Raw genomic sequence first — 26432 nt, 5'->3', positions numbered from 1 at the left:
AAACAGTGGTTGCCCTGGTGAAGGGTGGGTGAAGGAAGTAGGACCAGGGGTTCACCAGTAAAGGGCACAAGGGAACTTTCCGGGATTATGGAAATGCCTGTATCTTGACTGGGGGGAATGGTTACCTGGGTATATGTGTTTGTCAAAACAAAAACCAAAAACCAACTGCTTACTTGAAATGTATCCATTTTATTATATGTAGGTTATTCCTCAGTAAAGTTGATTTTTATAAAAGAACCTAATAAATGTAACAAGTTTTCTTTAAGAAGTTACTTAGTACATAGGGATTTGCCTGTTGATGGCTTGGGCTCATTGATTTGCCAGGGTTGTGCTTTATTAGCCCTTGAGGATTTTGAGCTTCTTGATTTTGAGCCCCTCCTGTCTGTTCTCAACAGTTCCTCCTATCAATTCATTGAAGGCATTCTGAGATCACTGATAAGACTGTTATTTTATTGCTTGAGTTGTCAAATAATGCCCCGATTCCAGAACAATATTTCACAGAGATGGTGAAATCGTTCCACTGAAATCTGGTTGTTTCAGCAGGTGAGCCTGATGCTGGCCTCTGTGGAAGGGTATTCATCATCGGATTCATTATCAAGGGGATTCTGCATCCACTTTTCCATTGCCCGCTTAGTGTGTGAAGAGCTCAGAGATAATTATGTACAGTTAGTTTCGGTTTCATCAAACAGCTCTTCCTTACCACTGCATTTTATTCTCCTGGGAATGTGTGTGTGTGTGTGTGTGTGTGTGTGTGTGTGTGTGTACACACCCACATATACATATATGGTGAACAATCAGATGTATAGACTTTGGAAGGTATGCACTTTTCTCAGCCTTAAATAGTATTCATTATAAATTCATCCAGAGAACATTTTCTAAGCTTTAAACACATGCTTGTTGTTGTGCTGGGCACTGTGGGATGTACAAAATCAAATCTTAGACTCTAGGTCTAGAAACACCTTGAGGGGTCATGTGGTCTGGCTCTTATTTTAGATGGGTGTGGCATTCTTACCATTTCAACTGTTATGGACTGAATCATGCGCTCCTCCCAAATTCATATGTTGAAGCCCTAACCCTGGTGTGACTGTATTTGGAGATGGGGTCTCGAAAGAGGCAGTTAAGGTTAAATGAGGTTATGGGAGGAAGGGGACTAATCTAATAGGACTGGTGTTCTTAAGAAAAAGGGACAGCAGGGGTGCAGGGCACAGAGGAAAGGCCATGTGAGGACATTGCAAGAAGGTGGTTGCCTGCAAGCCAAGGAGAGAGGCTGCAGGAGAAATCCGACCTGCCTGCACCTTGATCTTGGACTTCCAGCTTCCAGAACTGTGAGAAAATAAACGTCCGTTGTTTAAGCACCCAGCCCATGGTATTTTGTTACGATAGCCTCGGCTGACTATAACTGCAACTGAGGCTGGAAAGTTGAAGTAGATAAACCATCGCTTGCCTCTGAGTTACCTAATTTCAGTAATAGGGAATCTTGGAGATTTGTTCTGTTTGTGGACTTACTGAAAGCATATCAAACTCCTTGATTTAACCTACCTTTGTTCTCATTCTTCCAGTATATAAAAATAACTAACATATTGTGACTACTTAGCATGTGCTAGGCCTTGTCCTAAGCAGTTCATATGTACTAACTCATTTCATTATTAATGCAGTCATCTGAAGATAATATTCTTATTATTTCCAATTTCCAATTTGGAAACTGGAAGACAGAGAGGTTAAGTAGCTTACCCAGAGTCACACAGCTGGTCAGTGGTGGGGTCCAGACCCCTATCCCAGGCAGTCTGGCTCTTTCCACCTTCCCCTTAACTACTCCTCTTCACTACCTCTGCCTATCCCAGGAGAACACCTACAGGCCTATCCTCTAGTCTGTCCCACGGGGCTGCCCCTCAGGGAAAGTAACTTTCTGCCTACTGCTGCACATCTTATTGTTTTCCTTTATTCAGAAATGTATGCATAAATTAATAAATCTCCTTCATTAAATTTAAAAGTCCCATTGATTACGACATCAGTTATAACTGTGTAAGGCAGACAGCAGGATGCATTTTGGAATTTGGGCATAGGAAGGGAGCTTTTGAATGGTTTGATTCATTCATTTATACATTCATGTGATGAATAGTTATAGAATGCCTACTCTGTTTCAGGCACTGTGTCAGGTGCTGGGGATGAAATGACAGAGGAATCAGATATAGTCTCTGTCCTTAGGGAGCTGACATTCTAGGGAAGGGGAGGGGAAGTAAATTGGAGTATTGTGCATGTAATTATTTAAGTGTGAAGTTGAAAGTAGAGAGTGATAAGGAGACTCTGAGCCATAGTAGGTGCTCAATAATCATTTGTTGAATGAGTGAGGCAATGAATGAGTGAATGACCCGACCTAGTGTAGGGAGGCTTCTTTGAAGAAGGGACATTTTGGCGAAGGTCTGAGGTGTGGGTAGGGTCAGCAGGGGTGGGGATGGTGGGGCGGGGAGTGGTCATCAGGACTGCAGCGTCTCCCTCCTTGGAGGAGCAGGGACACTGCTTTTGGACGGCAGGCACCTCTGGTCCTGGACTCGGGACTCACATCTTGAGCAAACCTTTGTCATACAGTCACCCACATTCAAGTTCTCCTTTTCAAATCTGTTTAGATGTTGTTTGGGCTGTCTCCTCATTATTTGTTCTCTAAATGTCTTACCTAAAAGGTTTGTTCCTTAATAATTCACATTTTCATAATGTCTGAGGCCAATTGTTTTTTTCTCCAGAAGGAGAACACATTTTCAACTTCACGATGACGGCTAATGGGAGAAGCACTTGTACGGTATAAAAATTTACTTTATCGGTAGGATTATTGAGTACATGTGCTCCATAGAGAAAAACCCTTGTGCGTGGAAAGAACAGTCCCTTCTGGAGAAGCATTCAGGTTGAAGGTGGCTTTTGTACTTTGGTGTCACATCTCAGATATGACAGGTTCTGCTGTGTCCCTGGTGGGTCCTAGTCTTGGTGTGGTTTCTGTTCATCTCTCGGTGAAAGGAAGGCTGTCACCTGTTTGCATCTGTTAGGGATGATTAGCAAGCAAGGCAGGTGAATTCTCTTAGCTTTTGATCCCTTGCTTGTGACACTCAGATTTCCCAATGTCACGGGGTGACCCCCTTAAGAATGTCATCTTAATATGAGCATTCTTCCAGGAGACCCTGTCCCAAACTTCTCAACAAGCAGACTGATGGGAGAGCCAACACTTGCTTTCCTTCTACTGACATAAGCAGTGTTTGATGTCTGAAACATGAACAGGAGAGAGGCAGGATGACAGGAAAAACATACACCAACAGGAACCATTGGTTTGAGTCCCAGCCTTGCCATGGAGTAAGTCCTCTGACCTCAGGCGAGTCACTGCCAGTCTGAATTTTACCTTCCTGCTTTACAAAAGGGGAGAAATGATTGTTTATTGGGTAATTATTGTACACAATCATTATGCTGGGAGCTGTCTGGTTTTGTTTGCTAATTATACACTTAAGCTTATGACAACCTTATAAAATAAGTATCTCCATTTAACAGATGAGAAAGCTGAGGCCTAGAGCGCTTGGTGCCACATCCAGAATCAGACCACTTGTAAAGGCAGCTGTAGGATTTGAAATCTGACCTGCCACCAAAGCCCGTGCTCCCCTTCCTCCCTCTGTGCCTGCAGGGTGGTCGAGGTGAATGAGCAAGAACCCTGAGCCGGTGTGTTCTAAACCGTGATGCAATCGCTTATTGTTTTTTCCCGTGGGTAGTTGGTTAGTTCGGCTGAGATCTGAGTTTGTTGCTGCTTTAGGATTGAATGTAAACAGTTTGAAACTGCTGGCTCCAGGGGTGGATCTGTTTTCATTGTTTTGTCCTGAGGGGGCTTCAGAGCAAGATGTTCATTTGCATAAAGGTGTCCAAGTGCGAATTGGGTACACGGTGTCGTGGCAATGCAGCCACCTCTCTCCCATCAGCAGGGGACCCTGTCCCCGTGCATTCTACAGATATTTGTGCATCTGTGGAACCCCTACTCTGTGGTGGGCACTTTGCTCTGGGGTACAACACTGAAGAAGTTAAACCTCTCTCTGAGGGAGCTTATATTCTAGTGAGAAAAACAAAAAACAAGACCAAAGGGGGGCAAGAACATGAAAAATTACATGAACTGTTGGTGATCAGTGCTAAGAAGAAAAAAGAAAGCTGGGTAAGGAAGGAGGCCAGCATGGCTAGAGTCGGCATTAGCCAGGAGAAGGAGGTGGGAGGTGAGGCCAGGCACATGGCCGTGCAGACCCAGGGGACTTAGTGGGCCAGTGGAAGGACCCCGATGTTGGGTTTGCTTTCATTGTTCAGAGTCATTGACTCACTCTGCATGAGCTGGGAAGCCTCCGGGGGCTTTGAGCAAGGGAGAGGGAGAAGGGCAGAGATGGAGGGAACAGGCTTAGATGGGAGGCTGGCAGTGGTCCAGGGAGAAGTGGTGTGGCCTGGGTGGCAGTAGTGGAGGGGTGGGAAGTGATGGGTCCTGGCTATGCTCCGAGATGGAACCGATGGGATTTGCCATGCCCCGGGTTTGCCTGCCCTGTAGGAAGAACCCAAGTTTAGTCATTTACTAGATGGCACCACCATGGCAGGGAGATGGGTGGACATGGCTGCATGTGTGTGGTCAGGTGAGACCTCACGGTGCAGGATGAGGTTGTCTGGGCTTTCAGCATCTCAAGTTAAGCACAAGGAAGACAGAACAGCTCACGATCTGTATCTGTACAACGTGCCCTTCTCGGTGAGACGTGTGCTGCAGAGAGGCCACCCTGGGCCTGAGCACAGACGCCAAGTGCAGCTGGAGCAGTGTCGGGGGCAGTCCTTGGGCTAGAGGGCGGGTCTGGAGGCATCAGGGCAGGGAGGGAAGGTGGCGAGGGGCTGCTGGGTGGGGACCAGTAAAAAATGTTGCAGCTTCTTCCTGTCAGCCAGGGGTCTGCAAACTGCAGCCTGCCTGCGGGCTAAACCCACCTGCTGCCTGTTTTTGTCCAGCCCCTCAAGCTAAGAATGGTTGGGTTGTTTAAAAAAAAAAAAAAAACTCTCAAGGAATAGAGTATGCAACAGAAATGGTATGTGACCCTGCAAAGCCTAAAATATTTCCTATCGGTCCTTTATAGGAAAAGCTTGCTGTAGGCAGATGATGGGGCCAAGACAAGGATGCCCCATCCATCCCACTTCATGCCGCTCTTAGGAAGATTGTGCCGGAGAACACTGGGCGGGCATCTGGTCCAGGAATGCCCGATGCAGAACAGCACGCTCCCCGGAGTCTCTGCTGAGCACCCCTCTCTAAGAGGGAACGTCCTCAATAGCCATTTAAAGACTGAATGATCGGAAAGACCCGCCCTGGCTCTCCGTCAAGGCGGCTGTGGGAACCTGGGGGGGAAGATAAGAGTAATAGAAGCTCTGCAGGTGACAGTTTTGCCCGTTGTGTTTGAAATACTCAGAGGTTGCCCATCCCGTCATGGGTCTCCTGGCATTGATCACACTTGAGACAGAGTCTGTGTTTAAGGCAGGACGTGTATGGTGAGTTGGGACTTTTAGAGTCTGGTCCCACTCTTCAGGCGACCGCTGAACAAACTTTAGCACATCAGGAACTCTCTGTGCTGCTGACTGCCTGGCGTGGTTCGTTAGTTGGGGGAAGAGACCAGGCTCCTGCTCCTCTGAGTGCCTGATGGGCCAGCTGTGTTGCTTGGGAAACTACCTAGCACACCAGAAGTCAGTCAAGGTCAGGGAGAAACTGATCCAAGGGATGGCCAATTTGGAGAAGAAAAGGTAGCGGGGGAGGGGGAAAGAAAGGAAGAAGTAGGGGACAGGGGTTATCTTGTTGAACCTACTTGACCTTCTACCCCAGGCTGGTTCTGTGTCCAGACCCAGTAAATCGCACAAGGAGCAGCCAAGTTCACTGTGAATCCTTGGCAAGTAGCCTGCCATTGAGAGCCAGCTGCACTTCAGAGGCCAGGAGGTAGGCCAGGCAGAAGCTGGCCTGGGGTGGACCCTGAGCTGCAGATCAGCCTGACCTCTTTGACTTCCAGCTCTGGCTGAAGAAGGGAGGATCTTCTTTACCTACTACTACCAATGCAGTGGCAGCAGTGGTTTCTACCACGACCCCCGGTCCCGGGGGCTGGTGGAAAAACGAGCCTCCGAAGAGCAGGGGCCTGGGACTTCTCCCCACCCCCAGATATTTTCATCCCCCATCCTCCCGGTCCACAGCCCGCACACCGAGGGCATCTGCACCCCACACTTTGAGATCCCCCGGTTTAAGTGGGACTGAAGATTCCTAGAAAGTCAGCCTTGGATCTTCCTCCGGTGGCAAACTTCAACTCAGCTGGGTCCCTGTCTGTTCACGGACAACAGGGCTGAGAGGTCAGCTGCGGTCACAGTAGCGGGGAGGGAAGGCACAGAGGGGCTCAGATTTTGACCATTTTTTCTGCCACAAAACCTTTGTTAGTTGACTTAGCAACTCCTTCAGACCTGTTTGTGAGCTCAAAGCTCCATGTTCTGTTTTTTTCCCCCCAAATCCTGAAACTACACGTGATGGTCGAATGTTGTCAACGCTGGTAGCAGCCATAGCTGAAGCCCCTGCTCGTCCTCCTCCTTCTTGCCATAGCTGTAACTTTTAATTTTTAAGACTTTTTTCTTCTAACAAATGTAAGGTCCTACCAACTACTTAAGCTTGATTTTACCCCTACCTAATGATTCATAGAATTCAAATCTAGAGTTTTCTGGTCGTGTCTTACTCTGCTTTGAAACCATTCCCGTCTCTCCAGAGTACAATCCAGGAAATTTCCCCAGATCATCTCTCACAGGGAACACGGCACCCAGAGTTGCCCCACTTTAAAGACAATTGGAAGAGACAGAGGTAACGCCAAGAGCAGTGACCGTCCCTGAAGTTCGGGGTGTGGCAACTCCCCAGAGCATCCTCTGAGGGCAGGGGCCTGATGACAGGTGCTGGTTGCACTTCTGTGCGGCTCAGGATTCCAGGCTCCAGCCCCAGCTTCCCCTACCACTACCGCCTAAGGAGACGCGGCCAGAGGGCATTTGGCAGGAGGGCTGCCAGGCGGATCTAGCTCATCGGTGGCGCCCTTGGTAGCACCAGATCTCCTCTCCGACCCTGTCCTTCCTACCCCCTTTGCCGCTAATCTTTGTTTAGCTCCAGATGCTGTTATGGCTCTGACTAAAAGCTGGCATCAAGGAGGATGTGAGCCAGGGCTTTAATTTCCCTGGATACCAAGGAGAAAGAGGATTAAAAAAAATAGATCCAAGTATTTAAATTGAAAAGATAACTTGAGTGAACCCCTAGTAGGGTCAAGTCCAATGATGGGAAAGTTTGTGCACCTGTGACAAGTCCCTTCCCTTCGGCCGTCTACCTGCCCTGGCCTCAAGAGCTGGCAGCAAGCACAGTGCTCTCATTAAGCTCTGCAAGACTTCTCTGGGAACCCAGATTAAGTAGCTCTGTGAAGGGAATCTGCTTATCAAAATACTGATGAATGGGCTGGGTCAAGGGTGAGTCAGAGGCAGCCATCGCTGAAGCATAAACCCCTTGGATTAGAGTGAGTTGCTTTATCTTTACGCCTGTTTTAGCTGCTAAAGCAATTTGCAATCTAGATCTGATGCTCCTTTGATAGTCTTTCTTATGCAGAGTTTTTCCAGGGGTCAGCTACCACTCAGCTATGTCCCAGGGTAGCTGCTATCAAGACATTTCTGTAAATTCCTTTCCATCCTGACAGAAGCCGTTGCTCCATTTTGTATATCCAAAGGTTCTCCCTGTGTCTCAAAGCCCCTCTGAGAAGAGAATCAGGTGAGCCAGGTTGTCACCTGGATATGCTTCAGTGCCTGTTTATGTTAGATCTGGTCCCTTTGTCGAAAGGTCACCCATTTGTGGAGCAAGCAGACGCACTTCAGTGTGATAGGACCAGCCTGAGATTAGCCAGAGGCTGCTTCATTGTTCTGTTCTTTGGGGGGCTTTAGAAATGGTGAGAAGTTATACCACTTTTCTGGATCTTCATTTTCTTATCCATAAGAAGGGGGATGGGGGCGATGGCTGGCTGGTTCTCACATCCTCTAAATCTCTGCAAACATCCAGCTCTCTCTGCACACTGCCTGCACCCAAGTGTGAATCCTTTCTCTCCTCCCCTCCTCCCCTACTAGGAAGAGCCCTGCTCCAGCTACCTGGACATCACAAACCCAGAAGGAGTTTGGAAGGAAGAGAAGAGAACTGTGTGCCCCAGTCTTGAGGCCACTGGAGAATCTCAAGAGGAAGAGGTTAGATAGTCTGTAGGAGCAGGTGACACTGCAAAGGGAGTGATTGTTGGCCTTTTTCCTTGATGTGGAGGATGGCATCTTCTCCACTCTCCAAATTTGGTTCCAGGATGGATGATTTGGGGGGAATTTTCTGCAGGCAGCGAATCTCATTCAGAAATTCTTCTTAGCTTCGATCGATGACCATGGCTTCTTAATCTGGATGTACTGCCCGTTTCCTGCGACAACCAGCTCTTACAATTGTAAATTTTACAGCCATGTGACACTTAGAGGCTGGCTTCTTAGTTTCAATTTGACAGATGGGGAACTTTGGACCACAAAAGGTTAAATGACTCATCCAAGGTCACACAGTCAATTAATTGGGAGAACCAGATTTACTGGGGTCTGAGGAATCTACAGTGAAATGCACAGATCAGTTTCAACGAATTCACGCGCCTGTGTAACCCACACCCTCAGCAGCAAACCAGAATTAGAATCATTCTCTGGGCCACAACTGCAAGATTATTGAAAGCACGGAGCCTAATGGGAATTCAGCTTCCCTTTAGGAAGGCCTCCCTCTCCCTGCTTGTCCCCATTCCCTAAAGTGGCATCATCCCCTTGCCTTTCTGATTTTGTCCCATTCCCAGGACCTGTATTATTCTCTGAGCTGGAGTTCCGATTTCTACCTGGTTTAGGCAGAGTTGTCTAGGAAACTAGAAATAACAACAGTCGCCAGGCTGTGCAGATCGGGTGATCCTCGGCTCCTTCAGAACAATGTCATACTAGCCTTCTCTGCTTTTTCTACTACGCTCACCTGCCCTCAGGTCACTGGAATCATCCCCATGTGGCCCAGGTTGCTTTCAGCTCCCTAGCCACAGTGGATCTGACCCTCCAGCTTAATTTACAAGGAGGTGGTGGCCGGTAGCTCTAGATGCTGGGTGACATGGGGACGGATGATTCTGTGTCTGGGAATGTGTGTGACAAGCGGAGGAGGAAAGCCTGTGAAACTAAGCTTCTGTTTGACTCATCTTTGTTTTCCAGGAACTGGAGGAGGTGTGCATTTCAGACTGTTCAGGTCCATTCCACCTTAAGCATTGCCCTTTTTTTTTTTTTTTTTGCATTCATTGTTTCCTTCCCTCCCACTGTCATTCAGAGTAACTGCAGCTGTGAGCACTGCACTTGGGGTTACCTCTCTGAAAGGGAACTGCTTATCTCCCATCTGTATCTGTGGAGTGAGAAAACTTGTCTACGTCAGCAGAGCTGGGTAATCATAAGACCCCTGGTCCCTAAGGATCTTTATCTGATTCCCTTGCATGACTCCCCAAACTCAAGTCTCCTGACTTGCCTCAATGCTCCTTTCACAACTAGCTCCCTGTCTTTGTTGAAATCTGTGGTCCTCTGTCCTGTTGAATCTGTAGTTCATCTTGTAGACTCCCCACATTTCTAAAGAAGTAGGAGACAAGCTTGGAGGGAATGGGAAATGTGGAGCATCACACAGTAATGTGATGGAGAAAACCGCATGCTGGGACGTTAGCAGCAGTTTGGGGGGCGGAGGAGGAGGTTGTGGTGCTGGTGGGAGGGGAAGAGGGAGCGGAGAAGAGAGGGTAAAGGAAGAAGTGACTCAGTACTCACACACTGAGCTGAAGGCATGTGCATACGTGTGAAAATAATTAAGTCCTACGGTTTGTCATCAGGAGAGAGGATTAGAAATCTGGATTTCTGAGTTTTCTAGGTCCTGTCCTCTGCAGCTGATTTCCACCTCTGGTCTGAGAAACTGTCAGGGGAGGATCAAGGGCAGGGGAGGCAGAAGGGGTGTGCAGAATCCACTCTAACTGGTTATTTGTTTTGACAGACAGCTGTTTCATTGACGCTAGATAAAACTTAAGTTATATTTTTAATTCCCTTTAACAGAAATTACAAAGCATCATCTGTGGCCTTCTGCTTCCAGTTTTGCTGCCTGCCTTTTGGATGTTTGGGCCTTTTTAAGTTCTTGTAAAGCGGCCCTTACTCTGCAAATCTGAACCCATTACTTCTTTTTTTTTTTTAATGGCAGCGCCACGCAGCATGTGGGATCTTAGTTCCCCAACCGGGGGTCAAACCCGTGCCCCCTGCATTTGGAAGCGCGGAGTCTAACCACTGAACCGCCGGGGAGGTCCCGAACCCTTCACTTCTTACCTCCTTAGCTGCAACCTGTTTCTTTGCCTTTTACAACGCCACCTCCACCTCACAGCTACCGAGTTGCGAAATTCACAACTCCCTCTGACTCATCCTTAAACCCTCTTGCCGAATTCTTCTCCCTTAGAGATTTGCTTTGTGGTACCTTCCAGATCTCTTTCTTTCTCTCCCATGGCCAACACCATGGTCTAGCCCCGATCACGATCACGGCCAGCCTGGGCCGCTGTAAAAGCTTACCAGTACACTTCTCACCCTAGCCTATTCTGCAGTCCCACAGAAAGCTGAAGCCTTTAAGATTCTCCTTTAAGTATGTTAATCTGCTATTCACACGTCTCCAACTGCTCCCTACTGTTTATTGGATAAAGCCCAGACTTCTCTGTGTGGGATTCAGACCTCTCTGAAATCTGGCCTCCTTCCTCCCTATCAAATTCTCTTTGTCTCTGTCTCCCTTGCACAAGCCCTCCTCCTGGGGCTGGGAGTGCAGGCAGCCTGTGCCCGTGCTCAGCTGCTCTCACAGTCTGCCCTCTCCCCCGCAAACCAGCTCACTTCTTATCCACCCGCCTAAACTCCCCGCCCCCCCCCGCCACTCCAAGGTGAAAGGCACCCCATTTTCCCAGAAAGACCAGCCAGCCTTTTCCTGAGTCTGCCAGCTCCCCTTGGGGGTGTCTAGTGGCGCTCACTGCTGGGATCTCTTTTCGGCACCTGACTTGCCGGCTTCTGTCATGAGCATCATCTCCTCGGTGAAATCACAAGCCCTTAGAGCAGCTTGATTCTTTTATCAACCCCAGTGCTTGGCCCAGCGTAGCACCCTTGCGGGCCTCCAGACATTGTTTTGGAGGATTATCGTGCACTGCTCAAGCAAGCTACAAAGTGACTCTGTATCCTCTGCTACAATGTGGTCCCAGACTGAGGATGGAATAAGAGTTTTCTTTGGGGTCATCAGCCAGTCTGCCCATTGCTTAGGGTTGCATGCACAGTGCCCAGCTTCCCTCCACCAACTCCCCCTCCTAGGGGTGTGCCAAGGGGCTGGCAATAAGCACTCCCCTTCCTCTTAGTTTGGGGTTTCGCTCCTGTTGCCAAGAACCTAGTGCTGGCTTTGCCTCCCTCTGATTCCACCTCCCTCCTGGAAGATGTTCTTCTTCTTGCTTTATTTTGGCTGCCGATTTTACTACTCTGCAGCTTTCAGGTTTGTGGGCTTACTGTGTGCCCGCAGGAAAATTCGCCAGGGTTCTCACCCCACACGTGACTTCTTCCTCAGAGCTGTAATTTAAGAGATGCGTGTTCTGTTTCCAACTGCCGTTATGCCACTGGGGCCAGACCCAGCAAGAGACTCCAACTGCGACAGCAGAAATGGGGGAGGTTTTAGAGGAGGAAAATCCCCTTGGTGAAAATGGAGACGGTCCTCTGAAAACACTGCAGAATTCTGGCTGAAGGAGTCAGACCCATTTCTAATCCAAGAATAGTAATTCTCTAAGAGTGCACAACGAACAAATCTGGGTCCAGGTGTCTGCTTACTGCACACACAGTAGACTCTCCAAATCCAGCGGGATTTTGACCCGCTCAGGAGAAAATTGCTGTGTAAATACTTGTCGGGGAGTGGGATACGGAGGGAGTTATATGTCAAATCATTGTCCCAAAACCGATGCAGAGCAAGGAAGAAAGTTATACAATTACGGCTTGAGGTAAGCAGGCCATGGCTACACCTTGGAAGTCTCGTGTTCCATTGGCCTGGAGTGTGAAGGCATTTGTTGTAACAGGATTTGGTCTGTGGCCCTCAAAGGTTTCCATCTTGGCAAGCTGGAGATTTAAGGAGTTTTCCCTGCTGTGGCGTGTTTTTATCTACTGGAGGCATAGCTTTGTCAGCTTAACTTTTCTTTCTCATGAAACTCGGGCATCCTTATGCAGAGGCTCCTGATGGATGTTTAGGTGTTAAATCCATCCTGGGAAAGCGTGGGAACCACTGATCTCAGAGGGACCCCAAGTCCAGCTGTTGATTTGCAGGGCTTTTTTCCTATCAGGTTTGCTTACTGCCCTTGCTGGTCTGAACCAGAGTTAAATCCCAGCGTTAGGAAGGACTGTGGCGCTCACCTAATTCAACCCTCCACGAAGTAAAGAGATGCCAAGTTCCATAGTGTGCAACCACTCTGCCTGACTGTTCCCTGTGGCAGGGAATTCACTTTACGTTGCCTGTTCTGCTGCCTCTAATTACTAGAATGGACTTTCCATTTTTAAACATGAGCAGGCGATTCACAAGAGAAGCAACACAAATAAAAAAATTCAGCATCCCTGGTAATTAAAAAAAAGACAACTTAAAACAGTGAAATGCCCTTCTTTCCCCCAACAAATTGGTAAAGATTTTCTCAAAGGTTAGTACTCAGCATAGACAAACATTTGAGGAAATTGGCCCTCACTTGTTTTTCGAGGACAGTTTGGCAATATGTGTTAAAAGCCTTAAGATCTGTGTAACCTTTGATTTGGCAATGCCATTTCTAGTGCTTTCTCTTAAGGAAATGATACTGTTTGTGTGGCAAGGATTTAGCTATAAGGATATTCCTAGTGGTGATGCTTATAATAAAACCTGACAAGTAGCCAAGTCTCTAACAAGAGGGGATTGATCAAGTCAGGGGTGCCACAGCCTAAGCATTACTTAGGCATTTTGTATCAACTCAGTTTTCATGATACTACTACAAAGTAGGCCTGTTATTTTGGCAATTTTACAGATAAAAATAACTGAGCCATGAAGAGGGCAAGTAACTTCAGTGAAATGATAGAGATGGCCAATGATGGAGGCGGGATGTACGTCCAGGTGGTCTCTCTGGAACCCACACATTCTTAACCTGTATGCTCCACTGCCTCTCATAACAGAAATGTGAAGCAGAAAATATGTATTAAGTGGTATGTAGAATATGCTTCTATTTTTGTCTCAAATATCAAAGACTCGCAGAATATACATGCCATTACTTTTTAAAAATAAATTTATTTATTTTATTTTATTTTTTATTTTTGGCTGCGTTGGGTCTTTGTTGCTGCGCACAGGCTTTCTCTAGTTGCGGCGAGCAGGGGCTACTCTTCGTTGCGGTGCACGGGCTTCTCATTCCAGTGGCTTCTCTTGTTGTGGAGCACGGGCTCTAGGCACGCAGGCTTCAGTAGTTGTGGCTCGTGGGCTCAGTAGTTGTGGCTTGCGGGCTCTAGAGTGCAGGCTCAGTAGTTGTGGCACACGGGCTTAGTTGCTCTGCAGCATGTGGGATACTCCTGGATCAGGGCTCGAACCCTTGTCCCCTGCATTGGCAGGCAGATTCTTAACCTCTGCGCCACCAGGGAAGCCCAACATTACTTTTATAATTAGAAAAGAGTTTGGTTAAAAAGAAATCTATCCTTTATATTCAGCCAAGCTCTGAAGCCTTTACCCATTTTCCAACTCTTTCATTTACCAAATTTTCATTGAGCTCTTTCAATAGGCAGGGCATGATGACAGCTGCTCCGGATCAGCATGGTAGAAGACTGGTTATGCCCAACTGGTACAGAACTTCTGTGCCACGGGGAGACCAATGATAAACAAATGAACAGATACCAAGGGCTGCCATTTATTGATGCCAACTGTGTGCTGGGTATGCGTCTAACCAATATTGATGTTTCATATGTTTATTCTTTTAGTCTTTTACATAACTCCTTTTATAACCCTGGACAGCATGTGGCATTAATCCTTAAGGTCACCCAGTCTGTAGGCAGTGGGGCTAGGATTCGTCTCTGGCAGGGACTTTCCAGCCTAAGCTTCTAACTTCTCCAGCCTCTCCTACTACAAATTCATTACAGTCCAGTCACACTGGCCTCCTCTCCTACCCCAGGACCTTTGTACTTGACATTCTCACTGTCCAGGGCACTCACTCTCCCACTAGACCTTAGCATGGTGGCCTCCTCATCATGCAGCTCATAGAGACCTTCCCTGAGCTCCCCGTGTGGCTTCCCTCTCACTTCCACAGTCATTCACCATCATTTTCTATCACATCACCTTGTTTTATTTTCTTTGTGGCAGTTATCACTGTCTGACATTATCTGACATTGTTTCACCCACTGGATTGTAAGCGCCATGGAAAACAAGATCCTTGTCCTTTTTTTTTTTTTTTAATATGAGAGGTCTCATTTATTTATTTATTAAAATATATTTTTCAATGTTGTGTATTTAATATGATGTATTACAATACAATACATACAGTAAAGGAGAGATATGATCAGACATCATCTACCTATTTTCAACAGTATGGAGTTTTGGGACTCAGAATTAACATGGATCTGGTTCTAAATAGTAAATTGGAGAACTTTCAAACAATGATCAACATGTGTTTTTGTCAAATTGAATCAAGGAAGACAAGTACATGCCATTTATGCATTCCCTTCTCACTTACCTCCACGTGCCCTCGAACCCATGGTCAGTATCATTGTTCTCTATTGAAACAGTACTAATAACTTAATTATACCCAGTAACATATTCAGTGCTTTGCTAACCTGCTTTATATACATTGTCCCCTATAATCTGCCCAAGAGTCCTGTGGTACCCTCGGTAGTTTATACATGAGTGTGTTAATCAGGGTCTCCAGAGATACAGAACCAATAGGATATATCTCTATCTACATCTGTGTCTGTCTCTATGTCTATGTCTACATCTATATCTATGTCATCTATCTATCTATTGATTATAAGGAATTGACTCACATGATACATGATTATGGAGGCTGAGAAGTCCCACAGTCTGCCATCAGCAAGCTGGAGACCCAGGAAAGTCAGTGGTGTAATTCCAGTCCTAGTCCAAAGGCCTGAGAACCAGGAGAGCTGATGGTCCAGCCAATGGTAAATTCTAGTCCAAGTGCAGGAGAAGACCAATGGCCCAGCTCAAAAACAGATTTAGGAGAAGACCAATGTCCTAGCTCAAAAACAGACTTAGGAGAAGACCAATGTCCTAGCTCAAAAACAGACTTAGCAGAGCAAGATCCTTGTCCTCTTGATCACCATGGTGTCCCCAGTGCCTACCATAGTTCCCGCACATAGTGGGTGCTACTGAAGAGAGGGGGAAAGTGAATAAATGAAGGATTATGAGAGACTGATGGTCTCTAGGTGAGACACGCGCATTGGAGGCCATGGAAGGCAAGATGATCCACTGTGGGGCAGGAAGGAAATAAGGTAGATGAATAGGTAGGCAAATATATAGGTATAGACACACACACATATCATCCTTTCTTTCTATTTTTGTGAATGACAGAGTGTGAATATAATTTATAAATAAACAAATATACACATATGCCAGTTTACTCAAATGTTTACTGCTAGGGCACATTACCAAAAAACTTTGGGGATCATTGGCTTAGAAGGAGAGACAGGTGAGGAAACAGGCCATCTGATGTGGTGTTACAGGTGCTCCCGACAGCATGAGTGTGAAGTGCCATTGAGGCAGCATGTACAGGGTTACCTAACCTGCCTTGGGGGGGTTGAATAACTGCGAAAACTTACATTTTAAAAAATGTTGTTAATATTTGTAATTATTTTTTAAAAACTATCCAAAAATACACAAGCTCTTATTTTTAGAAAATTAAAGCAACATAAATGGCCATGGCCCTTATGGTCATTTTCCTCATAGATGGTGAAAGAGAGACCACCTGAGAGTTCACAGTTGACTAGCTAGAGAGAGTAGTTTCCAAAGAGTTTAAATATGGCTGTTAATGACTGTGGTTAAATATCCAAGTTGTCCTTACTTTCTGAGCTGCAAACTTAATCTGAAAAATAGAAAAATAAACATGTCTTCAAACTCTGGTCTCCTAGCTAGAGAGGCAGTAGGGCATTGCAGTGGAAGAACATGGGCTTTGGAGTCTGACGAACTTGAGACTTTCCTTCTGCATGACTTCGAGCAAGTCCCTTTTCTTGGATCACTCATCTGCAAAATGAGCACATGGATGCCTGCCTGAGAGACACCATGTTGTGAAGATGAAACAGCACAATGTGCATCTAGGACCCAGCACAGTGCTTGGTACATGGTGCGTCTATCTGAATATCAGTTCCTTCCCAGTTCCTCTGTTTAAAGAGAAAACGCCGCGCTCTTAGAAAGGACTGATACATCCTTCAGAACATCGTCAAGAACATGCTTTTTTCTTTTTGTACTTTATTAAACTGAGTCATGCTTGAATATGTTCTTCTTTAAATAATTTAAATTGATTTCATGTAAACCACAGCCATCCTTCTTGGGGCTGTATTGACCCTTGATATTTTGCTGGTGATGCTATCAGGCTAACCTTCTTTTCCTCCCTGGGCTCAAGCTTAGATGCTGCGGCAGCTGGATTTCTGTACGACCAACAACTCTTGTCTTCTGAACATGGAGGATTGCCGTTGGCTTGAAGCAGAGTAAACAGAGAGAAGCCGGGACCTTGGCCTGGGAACCACCTGTGTCCAGGCAGTGAGGCCTCTTGTGGAGTGGGGGAGGGGGACTGAGTGGCCTGTTTGGAGGAGAGGAATTGGATCAGGAAGGGGAGGACTGAGTTGGGCAGAACTCAGCAGATTCCTTGGCATGCGCTGCAGAAGGATTCCCTGAAGGGCTGCACAGAAAAGAAATGTGCTGTGTGTTTGGCAGGCCAGAAACCACAGAGAACCTGGCAATGCTTTTTGAGGATTTGGGAGCAGAAAAGCAGACTCCCTAGGTGGTTATTTATAGAGCCGGCAGCAGTAATGATCAGTTAGAAAAAATAAATTATAACTCAGTTAAACCTGAAATAACTTTTCTTTTGCAACCCCAGGCATTCCACCCGGGCGGCTTGCACACCACTCCCTCCTGATAGAGTTCCTGGAGGCCGAGGATCCCCGCCAGGCTCACTCATGGCCCCTCAAAGCTTCAGCGCAGTCCATAAGGCAGCAGAGAGGGAATGTCTGGCTAGAGAGAGAATTCTGGCTGGATGACTCCTTTCTTTTCCCCTTGCACCCCCCAAATTGTAAAATTGTCTCTTCTTTCTTCCCTCAACACGTCTGTATCATACGGCAGAAGGTGGACCTTGCTGGGAGTGTGGAATCTGTGGCACGCTGAGCCTCCACTTTTGCATGCCTTGTGCACGTGAGAGTGCACACACCAGCTTGTTTGCGGCGTCTGTGTTTTGGCTGCAGCAAGAGCTTCTTAGTGGTGTGCCTTCTGAGAGCTGGATGCTGACTCTGAGTTCACGGGCCCACAGTCTCTCATCCCCCCTCAGCCAGCCAGTAAGACCACCACAATGTTCACACTGACAGCTTGGCAGTGGGGTCACCTTGAGCTGCCCGACCTGTCACTTGGCATCTTGACACTTGGGCATCCGTCCTGTTTCCCCTCTCCCAGCCATCTGCTCCTTCTTTTCTATTCATTCATTCGTTCGTTCATTTGCTTTTCAATCGACAAGCATTTATTGAGCGTCTACGATGTGCCAGGCACTGGCAACGTACAAATAAATCTAGAGGCTGCAAACGGGTGGCACTTGAGTCGGTCTGGCCTGCAGATGCATGTTATTTGGCTCACAACATGGTGTCTTAAATTTGACTTGCTGCTGACAGTAAAGATGTGGCGATTTCACGTAAGTATGCTGATACTTACTTCTCCCCGAAAATCTGAGGTTCTGGCAATACAAGCCCACACTCCCACGTGTTAGTATTTTCTACAAGGGCAGCTGCCCCCTTTAGGTGAGGCAAGTCCCTCCGATTCATCACGGATCCCGAGACTCCAATTTTCTGGCCAGCGCCAAGACAAATACCATCCAGGTCCCATAAATCAGCTGCTACACGCATTTATGGGACCTGCCTGGCCCTGTGCATTTGAATCTGTGACCCCTGATGCAGATTCTAATCTGAGGGGTTTTATGGTCCAGTGGGGGAGGCAGGCAGAGCCACAGGTAATTTTAGTACATGAGGAGTGTCATGAGAACAGTGTCCTTTGGAAGAAGGGGGGAAGGAAAGATTGTTATTGATGAAAAGAGTCAGGGACTTGATGGAGAAAGTGAGTTTGGACGCAGAATTTGAAAATGCAGTAAGAATATGCCAAGATGTAGCTGTGAAGGGCACCCCCAGCACAGGGATTGGTCTTTATAGCAGCTCAGAGGACGAAGGAGCAGAGAAGTCCAGTGGGACGGGGGCGGGGCGAACCTCAGTGCAGGTAGGGTTGAGGCCGTTCTCTCTTCAGTGGGATGCTCCTCGGCCAACCCTGCCCAACTCTGCCCAACCCCAAACCAGAGACCCCAGGGCCCTTCACACCCTTCTGGCCAGTGGGCACCCCTCCCCCAGCGCCTGCCCCAGACAGCTGGGTGACCTGTGAACAGGTTCCGACCCATCTGCCAAAATTTGTCTGGAGTAACAGAGTCCTGCTGTTTCTCCCCACCCCAGCCCAGAACCCAGGGAGGGGAGAGGGCAGAGGGAGAGGGAGAGGACAAGGCAGGTCTGTCTCCACCCTCAGGGGGTAGCAGGTGGCCCTGGGCACAGACCCAGTGAGTAGACAGGCTGAATAAGCCTCCATAGTCCCCCTCCCTCTCTGGCACCTTTTTCTCCTCATCCCTTGAAAGCTGGAGATCCTCAACACGTGCGTTGCCCTGGTCCTCCCTCGGCACTCATGCGTCATCATCACTTATAGTAGTCTGGTATCTCCCCAGCCGGCATCGTCAACCCAGAGCGGGAGGGGCGGGAGGAGACTTGTAGCTTATGCATGATTCACTGTGGAGAGTTCACAGGAGCCTCCAACCCTACCTGCTCTCATCCCCTCCACACCCCAGTCCTGGCTTCGTCCTGGGCGCAGTCTTCGCCATGCCTTTGCCTTGCTCACTTCCCTCAGTCTGGATCTCCCTTTCTCACCCTTTCAAAATGTTGAAATCCTTCCTTCTTTAAGCCCCTCGATGCATGATGCCTCTCTGGACCTCCCTGATTCGGGAAGCACCGGCACCAATCACATCATAACATTGCCGGAAATCAAAGAACTCACCCATGATCCGGATGCCCCAATCAATACAGCATTTCAGAGCCAGAAGAGAACTCAGCCGCGGAAGATGACCCCCTCGCTTTATTCCCCACCCCGTGTGTTCCTTTTTTGGCGGTGATCATAGTGGTTTGGTGGGGGTGATGAATTCTGTGCCCCCAACCAGACTGTTCGTTGCTCGAGGGCAGGAGCTGGCTGCTGTGTGTGTTTTCCCTAAGATGTGCTCACCGCTGCATAACGACTGTGCCCACTTGTATGTGGTTAGTAGCCAGTTGCCCCCTGAATTGAATTCTTGGTAGAAGGGATGAGAAGTTACTCTTTGCATGCAGATTTGTCATTAAGGTTATCACTGGAGGAAGAGTGGTAACAGTTTGGGAGTGACTGGGTCAGAGGAGGTGACACCTGTAATGTGAGGGCACCTTGTGGCCAAGAGCCTCTTTGCCTGGAGTGTTAAAATTTGGCTAATGGGAAATTGGTTCAGGCATCCTACAGGTTAATGCAGGCTTGGGGAAGGGAAGGAGTGTAGACCCGGTGCCCTCCTATCCCCCGCCACCCAAGGATGTCAAGAAGTCAGGGCCTGGTGATAAGAGGGAATCTTAGCTCCTCTGAAGCCCCCATCTATGGGACTCTAGGTTATCCAGAAATTTTGGCCAGAAGTCGAGGGATCTCAGCCTATATTCTAGCACTTGCCCTGTTTCAGTTCCACTGACGGTTTCCCCAAGCTCCTCTGCGGCTTCCCACAGAGATCTTCTCCTGGGCTTCCTTCTGGCCGCACCGCCTGTGGCTGTGATGCCTCTGGAAGCTGCACCAGAGCTCTGAGTGGCCCGTGCCAGCACCCCAAGGCTTCTGCTGTTGGGCTGGGGGTGTCCACCCAGCAGCCTGGGGCCTGGGGGTGCTGGGGAGAACTACGAGGGAGGCAGAGCACGAGTGGGTGGACATGCACACCCCGAGAAGTTTCACTGGTTTGGATCCCTCCAGAGACTATTTGGTCTTATTATTGATCAGCTAATGGCAAGTTATAGTCTTTTACTGTTTACAGAGAGTTTCCATATATGCTAATTTCCTTGATCTTCACAAGTACCCCACGTCTTGGGTATTTTTACCATTCCCATTTTACGGATGAAGAAACTAATGAATCTCAGAGAGATTGAAATGACTTGCCTAGGGTTGGAATCCATATCTCTTGACTCTAAAGCATCTCATCGTTCCAATACACCTTTTGCCTCCCAAATCCTGTATCCAGATAGACCTGACTCACTAGCATTCTTTCTAGGTGAAGGGGCACCAGAGCTGGGAAGTGATTCAGCACCACTCCCAATCCCTGGAACTTCCTGTCTTCTTGCTCCTGTCATTGAGGACACCAGCCTAAGGGGACATTTTCTTCTTCCACATCCTGTTGAAGCACGAGGAGTCCAACTCCTACTATTGAAAGGGAGAGAAATTCAAAGGAAAGTCTTAGATTCCAACTTTGGGATCCACTTGGGAAGAAGATGCTCCTGGTGCCTTAGGGTCTTTTGTTCCTCTGTGCATTTATTTATTTATTCAGCAGATATGTATAAAGAACCTGCCCTGTGCCAGGCACAGTTGCAGGTGCCGGGGTTACCGTGGTGAACAAAACAGGCCAAGTCCTCGCCCTCTTGGAGCTCACATGCTAGTGAATGATGAACACAATGTTTCAGACCATGCTAGGGGCTATAAAGAAAACAGAGAAGGGGGATGGGGTAGAAAGGGTGGGAGCGAGAGCTGCTTGGATTAGGTACTCAGGAGTGACTCCAGAGGAAGAAACATACAGACTGAGACTTGGGTGACAGAAGGAGCCCGACATGAGAAAACCAGGCCAGGAAGAGGGACCAGGAAGGGCAAAGGTCCAAGTGGAAGCTCAGAATGAGATTTTAAGGAAATAATATTCTTCATGGTGGTTAGATTACGTGTGCTGTCATCACTGCGGTTCAGCAACACCATGCCTAGTGGGAGGAGTTATCCCAGGACCCGACACATGTGTAATGGGATTTCTGTGAGAAAACCAGGCTGGGTGCTAGACAGTGGACTCACAGTTGAACTTGGAGACCAAGGAACTGCTTGCATCACAGGCTTACTAAGAAATGACCAGGGCATGGAATGAGTGCTTCAGTGGGGAGGACAGGAAGAAAGCCCAAATTCACCGATTGTAGAAACTCTTGACCCTTGTGACCCTGGTAATGACGAAAAGTCAGGTTTTCTAAGACTCCACATTTATGATTTGAAATTGTGCTGCTGGGGTTTCAAGTTGGGGTTCTGCTATCAATTATCCGTGTTTCATTGTTTCTTTGAACAAGTCACTTAACCTCTCTAAACTTAGAAATATTATATTAAGTGAGGGAGGGAGATTAAATGAACTCTAAGGCACTTCTTCTTCTTTCCCTTTTAATGCCTTAAAATGAATGCATTTATCAGCAGTTAGTTTTCTCTGTGTGGCAGCCTTTTTTGTGCCTCCGCTTTGAGTGAGGTTAGAGTACTAAGTCTAAGTGAGTCATTTGTAATGGTAGTGATTCCCTAATGTAAGCCAGGTGCTACTATTGACCTCTCTTGGTGTAGACCCGTGGTTCCCAAAATGTAGTCCCTAGACCAGCGGCTCCTGGGAATTTGTTAGAAATACAAATTCTCAGCCTCAACTCCAGATCTACTGAATTAGAAACCCTGGGTGTGTAACCCAAAATCTGATTTTAACAAGGCTTTCAGGTGATTCTGACGCACAGTAAAGTTTGAGAGCCACTGGTGTAGAGTACGTGCTTTAAGATTTGGGGCTACCGGTGATGGATTCTTATATTTCAGCCATTCTTGTGGCCACAGGAAATGCTTGCATTTGTAAGATATTTATCCAGCTTGGCTTGGCGAACAGTCCTGTGGCTGTAAAGCAGAAGGGAAGCTCATGGCTTTTGCTGGGATTGGGCCCAAGATCTTCTGGTTGGCATCATATCCTGTCCACTACTCCAGGCGAGGACCTGCTAAGAGGAGGGTGTCGGCAAGGGGTGTGCTCATCCTTGAGGAAGCCTTGGCAGAGGGGCTGCTGGACGCGCTTCGGTGGAGGCTGATTCAAGTGGAGCCGGCTGTTGATTATGTTAGCGTTCACACATTTTTAAAGCATGAAACTGTCCTGGGTTTATAAGAGTCTGGTAGATAGATCTGCTTGCACCTGTGACGTGAAGATCAGTGGTGATGAAAAGTCTTGGGTCTCAAATAAAAAGTAATCTGGTGACCCTGCTGTACACTGAATCTAGAGCTCTGATCCAGTTTGGGCTCCTTGTCTAAATGTCCACTCGTAAAATGAGAGTGAGGTGACCAGATGGTCCAAATCACCCAGGACTGTCCCATCTTTCCCCTTCCTGTCCCTCTCAGTCTGGTGTCTCGGATTTGGCCCTGCGTTGCCCACTCCTGCTGGATCTTGTCCATTCGAGGGACAAAACGTCCTGACACCTTCCTGAAGAATGGGAAGAGAGGAGATTCTGAAAGCACAGATTGCAATACTGTGCCAGAGGCCGAGGAAACCTATGCCTGGAGGGATTGCCCCGCACCAACAGGAGCACCAAGGATGCTGGAGCCGGAGGCACGCAGGCCCAAGAAGGGTAGGAGTAAGTTTATTTTCCTGGTAGGGCTTAGAGGAGGGTTAGTACTAGGTAGGCATCGGGAGTGGGGCTGGGATGGCCTCTACTGGCCAGAAGGCAGAGAATGGGAGGCAGATGGGCAAAGCAGGAGGTGACAAGGGCATGGCAAGGAGTATGAGCCTTTCAGCCCAAGCTGGCCTTGCCTCTCTGCTCATGCCTTCTGCCCCTCTTTCTGAATTCTTTCATCTCTGACCATGTCGTTCCATCCTGGGGTCCTTCCTTCCTCCTGCCATCCTGGCGGCCCTGACACCCTTGTTAACCACTTGCCCTGCCCATGCTCCTGCTGTACCCTGCCCACTGCCCACTCCATCCTTCTCGTCCGCTTCTGTACATCACTGACATGATGGAAACGGGAGAATGGTAGAGCCCCATCGTGATAAGCACTCTCCCTGTTCGCAGATACCAGCAATGACCAAGGGCCACCCATAGCAGTTCCCCGGCTGTCCATCCAGGACCCACCGAATGGAGGACACGCGGCGGCTCTCCCTTTACAACCACAAAAGCTGAAACAAAGGCCAGAGAAGCTGACGAAGCAGCACGAGTCCAGAAGCTTTCAGAATCACCCTGAGAAAATTGTCTATTGAATGACAACCAGTTTTACCAATGTGTGAGAAGAGACCTTCCCTCCCCCACTGGGTTCCATCCTATCTGGATGCCCTTCTTTGTGGACTTCGAAGATCTCATGTCTACCTTTAAGCATGCAGTCCCTGCTTCAGCTGTGGTAGTTCTGGTTAACCTTCTCTGTGAGAAAATGTTCATTTTTTTCTCCCTCCACATTCTGGATTGAACTGTCTGACCTGAAACTGGGTCATTTTAGGCTAGAAGCACCTCTGGACATTCTCGTTTTTCAGAAGTTGCCAAGTTCATGTCACACTTGTTTTGTTTGTGAACAGCGGTCCACTTCTGACAGATGTTACCTGGCCTGGGCAGTGTGTCTCCTGTTGGCTCCCTGGTACTTTTCTCCCCTCCTCCACCCTGTCCCAGGTGAGACTCACTCAGTGGCAACCGTGCCTCTCCTGGTGAGGACCGTATATGTGGCAGACGGCCTTTGGCTGGAGGTGTGAGAGATAGTGTGGTCTGGTGGAACCGCCATCTTTGTCAATTTGGAGGCCACTGGAGGAGGGCTTTATTCCTGGGAGAAGGTAGTTTCAGAGAGGCCAGCCCTTATCTCCGTGTGCCTCCTGGTTCTACCCTCTTAACTCTTAGTCTTGCCTTTTAGTGTCTTTCTTAATCCAGGGTAGTTTTTCTTTTCTTTCTTCAACTAGAAGCAACTTTTGTTGTTCTTTTCATTATTGCAAAGCAGCACATGCTTATTACAAAGACATCAGAAAGGTAGACAAACAAAAGAAGGAAAAACCAGCCCTAAATCCTATTTGCCTCAAAGGCAACCACTGAGACTCTGTTGAAGAACCTTCCAGATCCCTTTCTAGGCATACAGTATCCTATATATATTAATATGTATCATACATCACTATGACTTCTCCTATTGTGATGTCATGATACCACGTATGTTCTTTGATAACATATGTTGTCATTTAATGTCTTATAATGAACAGCTTTTCTATATCAACAAACTTTTTAAAATGGTTAAGTAATGTCTTTAATTACAGAAGAGAAAACTGAGGACAAAATGTAAAGTAATTTACAAAAGAAGGAGGATGCTAAGTCATTTGGTAGAAGGGAATAAAGCCAAGCAGATTCAGCTCAAAGCACGCACACCCCCATTTTTCTGGGCCATGAGTTATATGAGTCTATAGCAATTGTCATGTAAGAGTACTCAATTATAGAGCTACCCCATCATTTATTTACTTAATCTCATATGGTTCAATGTTTAGGTTGTTTCCAACTTTTCTCTATTTTAAGCAGCATTAATGAGCATGGTTCTGGTTTAATCTACCTACAGTTATTTCCTTGAAGTAAATGCCCAGAAGGAGATCAAAGGACAGTTAGTGAAAGCTACAAAGACCTCCAAGTATGCAACCAGCATTAACTGCTTGGTACCAAAATGTGTTAAAGGTTGGGCCACTGGAAGGCTGCACACACCCTTTCTAAGGTGATATCACACATCCATGCTTGGGTAACTCTGGCCTCCTTTCCCTTGCCCAGAACAGAAGGCACCCACAAATGACGTCTAAAGTAAGCAGATGGTGAAAGAGGGAGTGACGTTGTCTCTTTGGGTTGGCTACTTGGGTATATCTCGTGATTCCTCATTGGATGCTGAGAGATAGTCATTCATTCATTCATTCATTACCCACTTATGGAGCAGCCACTGTTGCAAGGTGTCAAGCTGGAGTCTGAGAAGACAAAGATGGATTAAACAGGGACTCCATCCTCAGGAAGATCACAGCCTAGAGAAGGTCAATGATGAATAACACACATTTACTCCACAGTATAGTAAGGGGAGAAAAATGTAAGTTCAGTTATACATCTCAGGGCAGAAAAATTGGAACAATCTGAAAGTCCCAAAGGAAAAACATGAAAATCACACATAATCCACTGGCCTATTCATGACAGCTATCTTTTTCAAGCGTGTCCTTTGAGGCTTGCTTGCTTGTGATCATCCTTACTGGGTGCAGCCTCCTTGAAGGCATTGTCTGTGTCCTTCATCTGCACCTCCAGAGACTCTGGCACCATCTTAGACAACTTATTCAGAAATCTGTTCAATGTGAAATCCAAATGGGAAGAAACAAAATTAAAGGTAAAGGGATTCATGAACTGAAACAGAGTCAATATTTTATGTATGCAGGGAAATTTGCATTAATTCATATCCTTCTGTTGATGGAAACTTTTTCAAATATTTCATTATGAAAGTAACAATCTCATTTAAGAAAATATGGGAACTAGAGAAAAGGACCACTCTCACCCTGTCTCATCATCCTAACCCAGGGCTGGTGGCATTTGGGTGAACTTCACCCAGAAAAATGTGTATTAACATGGTGTTGAGGATAAGAGTGGAGGAATATGTGAGGGTTTTTTTTTTTTTTTTAGTTTTTTCCCATTTTAATTTTTAATTTAACATGTTTAATAGTTAATTTTATTCACATAGTTTAAAATTCAAATAGTACGAAAGCATAGAGAATGAAAAGTCTATGCCCCAGCCATCTAGTTTCCTAGAGAGACCCAAGGGTATCAGTTTCTTGCGTATCCTTCTACAGTTTTTTCGTGCATATAAAATTATATATATATATATGAATTTTTAATGGAGGGCTTGGTAATATCATTACTGAATATTGTAAGTTTAGTCTAAACTATCCTGTGGATCTTAGTGACAGGCCTGGGGTACAGATGGAGAAGAAGAGAGAAAGGGGCAGACTGGGTTGTGTGTGTGTGTGTGTATGTGTGTGTGTGTGTGTGTGTGTGTAGGAGGGGAGTAGGTGGTTGTTGCTGAAGGAGAAAGGGAAGGGACAAGAAGCAAAAGG

The 26432-nt window shown here is 47.1% G+C and overlaps 1 long non-coding RNA gene across 1 annotated transcript in view; it reads left to right on the top strand.

The window, feature by feature from the left end:
- LOC132364386 (uncharacterized) overlaps positions 1-25734 on the top strand; it is a 169532-nt gene extending 143798 nt beyond the window's left edge. The window contains exons 3-4 of the long non-coding RNA XR_009502808.1: positions 22748-22974; positions 23413-25734. This is a non-coding gene — a long non-coding RNA (uncharacterized LOC132364386). The remainder of the gene's footprint in view (positions 1-22747; positions 22975-23412) is intronic.
- The last annotated feature ends 698 nt before the right edge of the window (positions 25735-26432 follow it).

This window comes from Balaenoptera ricei, chromosome 1 (genome assembly GCF_028023285.1).
Source record: "Balaenoptera ricei isolate mBalRic1 chromosome 1, mBalRic1.hap2, whole genome shotgun sequence".
Classification (NCBI taxonomy): Eukaryota; Metazoa; Chordata; class Mammalia; order Artiodactyla; family Balaenopteridae; genus Balaenoptera; species Balaenoptera ricei.
This window is presented reverse-complemented; position numbering and strand designations above follow the sequence as displayed.